This window comes from Triticum aestivum, chromosome 2B (assembly GCF_018294505.1).
Source record: "Triticum aestivum cultivar Chinese Spring chromosome 2B, IWGSC CS RefSeq v2.1, whole genome shotgun sequence".
Lineage (NCBI taxonomy): Eukaryota > Viridiplantae > Streptophyta > Magnoliopsida > Poales > Poaceae > Triticum > Triticum aestivum.
Window position 1 is genome coordinate 143,308,967 of NC_057798.1, and position 5,756 is coordinate 143,314,722.

Below are 5,756 nucleotides of genomic sequence, written 5' to 3' on the forward strand. Positions count from 1 at the left end.
GTGTCTCACTTTTAGCGGTATAGCCAAACCACGCAAGAATTTGAAGATGAACAAGCCGGCCTAAGACCACAAGGTCACTGAGCCGAAGACACAAACAATATCATAAGCTTCTCATCAAACTCCTGAAGCTGCTACTGATGAGCCGCCACTAGAGACTCATGATGTCCTAATGGATCCAGTAGGTGTTGACCCGTCCAGCACTAAGCCGCCAAGTCCCACCATGCCTGCTGAAGAAAATGCTAAAGACGTTGTGGTCACCGGGACTGGCTATATAGAACCAAGGAACCTGTTGGGGATATAACCCTAAGGTATGACCTGCCCAGGAGAGGCCGGGTTATACCATTGGCGGCTTATAGTGAAGAAGGCCCAAAAGGTCCAAGAAGCCCTAAAGATGGTAGTTCATAAAGCAAAGCTTATTGGAGGCCCAAGACTCAGAGGTAGTTCAAGACCCGAAGGTGTGAGCCGTTCAAGGTTAACTTACTCTGTAAGGCAATTTTGGTTAGAAACCAAGCCGGTTACGTTGTGTGAGCCGGACGGGACTCTATAAGCCGCAGGGCATCAACCTGTATATAAAGGTGACCCGACGGCGGGTTAACTCAAGAAAGAATAAGTCGAGAACTAGGTCAAGTGTATTCGCTCCCTTGTAATTGAAACTCAAGTAATACAACTCGAAGCGGGACGTAGGCTTTTACCTCATTGAGAGGGGCCGAACCTGGGTAAACTCCTTGTGTCCTTTGTCCCGCTCAACCCCTTCAAGCTAACCTAGTTGCGATGGCTCCACACTGATACCTCTCCATCGTATCTATAATTTTTTATTGTTCCATGCCAATATTATACAACTTTCATATATTTTTGGCAACTTCTATATTATTTTTGGGACTAACATATTGATCCAGTGCCCAGTGCCAGTTCCTGTTTGTTGCATGTTTTATGTTTCGCAGAAATCCCATATCAAACGGAGTCCAAATGGGATAAAAACGAACAGAGAATATTTTTGGAATATTTGTGAGATCCGGGAAGAAGAATCAACACGAGACGGTGCCCGAGGGGGCCACAAGGCAGGGGGGCGCACCCTAGGGGGCAGGCGCGCCCCTGACCGTCGTGGGCACCCCGTAAGGCGGTTGATGCTCTTCTTTTGCCGCAAGAAAGTTAATTTTTGGAGAAAAATCTGGGCGAAGGTTTCAATCCAATCGGAGTTACGGATCTCCGGATATAAAAGAAACGGTGCAAGGGCGGAATCAGGGAACACAGAAATAGAGAGAGACAGAGAGACAGATCCAATATCGGAGGGGCTCTCGCCCCTCCCATGCCATGGGAGCCAAGGACCAGAGGGGAAACCCTTCTCCTATCTAGGGAGAAGGTCAAGGAAGAAGAATAAGAAGGGGGGCTCTCTCCCCCTTGCTTCCGGTGGCGCCGGAACGCTGTCGGGGGCCATCATCATCACCGCGATCTTCACCAACAACTTCACCGCCTTCATCACCAACTCTTCACCTCTCTATGTAGCGGTGTAACCCCTCTCTTAGCCGCTGTAATCTCTACTTAAACATGGTGCTCAACACTATATATTATTTTCCAATGATGTATGGCTATCTTATGATGTTTGAGTAGATGCATTTTGTCCTATGGGTTAATTGATGATCGTGATTGGTTTGAGTTGCATGTTTTATTATTGATGTTGTCCTATGGTGCTCTCTGTGTCGCGCAAGCGTGAGGGATCCCCATTGTAGGGTTTGCAATATGTTCATGATTTGCTTATTGTGGGCGGCGTGAGTGACAGAAGCACAGACCCGAGTAAGTAGGTTGTTTGCGTATGGGATAAAGGGGACTTGATGCTTTAATGCTATGGTTGGGTTTTACCTAAATGATCTTTAGTAGTTGTGGATGCTTGCTAGAGTTCCAATCATAAGTGCATATGAGCCAAGAAGAAAAATATGTTAGCTTATGCCTCTCCCTCAAATAAAATTGCAATAGTGATTACCGGTCTAGTTATCGTTTGCCTAGGGACAAATAACTTTCTCGTGACAACAAGCTCTTTACTAAAACTAATTTAGTTGTGTCTTCATCTAAACAGCTACTTTTTATTTACGTGCTCTTTATTATTTTGCAAGCCTATCCAACAACACCTACAAAGTACTTCCATTTTCATACTTGTTCTAGGTAAAGCGAATGTCAAGCGTGCATAGAGTTGTATTGGTGGTTGATAGAACTTGAGGGAATATTTGTTCTACCTTTAGCTCCTCATTGGGTTCGACACTCTTACTTATCGAAAGAGGCTACAATTGATCCCCTATACTTGTGGGTTATCAAGACCTTTTTCTGGCGCCGTTGCCGGAGAGTCATAGCGTGGCGTGAATATTCTCGTGTGTGCTTGTTTGCTTTATCACTAAGTAATTTTTATTTGCTGTTCTAAGTTGTTCCCTATCTTTAGTTATGGATATGGAACACTAAATACCAAAAAAATTAGGTGTACTTGGAGATGGGGAACCTCCTAAAACCCTCGATGCTCATTATGTGAAAGAAATTATGTACTACTTTGATAAACCCGAGAAAACCCCATTCAATTATGTTATGGGAGACACGTTGGATCAACATGAATACTTTAGGGATTATCGCTTGACACAAAAAGGGAAACTATTATGGGATCAAATTTATATGTTGCGTTGGTATGCTCGGGATCTATGCTTGAGACATGATTATACATGTTGCTCTAGGATGAAGGCTCCACACCTTCCCTTTTCTTGCAAATTTAATGATAATGAAACCTTAGCTTCTTATGCTAATGGTATATATGATTACTATGGTGTGGAATGAATAGAAGAGTTCGTTGCTTGTATGGGTGCTTATGAAATTGAATCTTTGTTTAAAGAGTTTGAAGATTTTGATGATTCAGTTTATAGACCTGAAAATTTTGCTACACTTAAATATTGTTATGAGAATTATGAATACAATTCCGATATTGATGCATTTATTGAGAAAGTCTCCGCTGTCCAAGAAGAGACTAATATTTTGCAGAAAACTATGGAAGAGGAAATTACTGAAACTGTGAGCTCATTGGATGAAAAAGATGATGAGGAGAGCGAAGAACAAAAGGAGGAAGAGCGGATTAGCTACCCGTGCCCACCTTCTAATGAGAGTAACTCTTCAACTCATACATTGTTTAATTTCCCTTCGTGCTTACCGAAGGATGATTGCTATGATGATTGTCATGATCCCTTGAATTTGTTTGAAATATCCCTTTTTGATGATGCTTGATATGCTTGTGGCCAAGATGCCAATATGAATTATGCTTATGGATATGAACTTGCTATAGTTCCTTATGTTAAACATGAAATTGATGCTATTGCACCTACACATGATAGTCCTTTTATCTTTTTGAATTCTCCAAACTTCACTATATCGAAGAAGTTTGTGCTTATTAAGGATTATATTGATGGGTTGCGTTTTACTACTACACATGATGATTTTGGTAGATATAATATGCATGTGCTTGCTGATCCTACTTGCAATTATTATCAGAGAGGAACTATATTTCCACCTCTCTATGTTTCCAATATGATAAAATTGCAAGAAACTGTTTATACTATGCATTGGCCTTTACTTGGTGTGCATGAATTGTTCTTTTATGACATGCCGATGCATAGGAAGAGAGTTAGACTTCGTTGTTGCATGATATATGTTACTTTGTGCTCACTACTAAATCACAAATCATTGTTAATTAAAATTGGCTTTGATATACCTTGGGATCTGGGTGGATCCATTACTTGAGCACTATATGCCTAGCTTAATGGCTTTAAAGAAAGTGCTGCCAGGGAGACAACCCAGAAGTTTTAGAGAGTCATTTATTTCTGTTGAGTGCTTTTATATAGTCTGAAAACAAAAAAAATAAAGAGGGGAACCCAGAACTTTTTCAAAAAGGAAAGTGAAAGTGAGAGAGACAAGCATTGTTGAAGTGGGAGAGATCCTTGAACTTTGTTCATGCTCACGGAAACTTTGTGAATCTTAATTACAGAAACTTTTCATCAAAAGCAATTATCCCCTTGTACAATTCCATTGTATTATAAAATAATGTGCCAAGGTTTGCCTTTAGGATGTTTACAATGCTTGTATGTTTGTACGGTGCAGGACAGAAACTTTGTCTGTAGTGCGTGATTTTACATTTTTTACTGGAATGTCAAATGGTTCTGACTCTTTTTGCACTGTCTTGCTGTGCAAATTTTTTATTTTTCCTAATTTTGGTAGAATTGTTGGGGTACCAGAAGTATGGTGAATGTTCAGATTGCTACAGACTATTCTGTTTTTGATAGATTCTGTTTTTGATGCATAGTTTGCTTGTTTTGATGAAACTATCAATATATATATCAGTGGATTAAGCCATGTAAAAGTTATATTACAGTAGAAACAATGCAAAAACAAAATTTGAATTGGTTTGCAATAGTACTTAGAGTAGTGATTTGCTTTATTATACTAACAGATCTTACCGAGTTTTCTGTTGAAGTTTTGTGTGGATGAAGTGTTTGATCGAGGAGGTCTCGATATGAGGAAAAGGAACAGAGGCAAGAGCTCAAGCTTGGGGATGCCCAAGGCACCCCAAGTAAATATTCAAGGAGACTCAAGCGTTTAAGCTTGGGGATGCCCCGGAAGGCATCCCCTCTTTCTTCAACAAGTATCGGTATGATTTCGGATCCATTTCGTTCATGCGATATGTGCAAGTCTTGGAGCGTCTTTTGCATTTAGTTTTCATTTTTCTTTTATGCACCATGCTGGTATGAGATAGTCCTTGGTTGATTTATAGAATTCTCATTGCACTTCACTTATATCTTTTGAGTATGGCTTTATAGAATGCTTCATATGCTTCACTTATATCATTTGAAGTTTGGATTGCCTGTTTCTCTTCACATAGAAAACCGCCATTTGTAGAATGCTCTTTTGCTTCACTTATATTTGTTAGAGAATGGGCATGTATTTTGTATAAAGAATTAAACTCTCTTGCTTCACTTATATCTATTTAGGGAGATGACATGAATTGGTCATTCACATGGTGAGTCATAAAATCCTACATAAAACTTGTGGATCACTGAATATGATATGTTTGATTCCTTGCAATAGTTTTGTGACATAGAGATGATAATATGTGGGAGGTACTAGTAGATGGTTGTGTTTAGTAAGGATATTGGTGTTAAGGTTTGTGATTCCCGAAGCATGCACGTATGGTCTACTAACTATGTAACCAAATTGGCGCGCATTGTATTTTGATTGTTTATCTTTGCGTGAAGGTCGGGGGCGCGCGATGGTTAACTCCTACCAACCTCCCCCTAGGAGCATGCGCGTAGTACTTTGTTTAGATGGCTAATAAATTTTTGCAATAAGTATGTGAGTTCTTTATGACTAATGTTGAGTCCTTGGATTATACGCACTATCACCCTTCCATCATTGCTAGCCTCTTCGGTACCATGCATTTTCCTTTCTCACCTCGAGAGTTGGTGCAAACTTCGCCGGTGCATCCAAACCCCGTGATACGATACGCTCTATCACACATAAGCCTCCTTATATCTTCCTCAAAACAGCCACCATACCTACCTATCATGGCATTTCCATAGCCATTCCGAGATATATTGCCATGCAACTTCCATCATCATCATATACATGACTTGAGCATTCATTGTCATATTGCCTTGCATGATCTTAAGATAGCTAGCATGATGTTTTCATGGCTTGTCCGTTTTTTGATATCTTTGCTATGCTAGATCATTGCACAT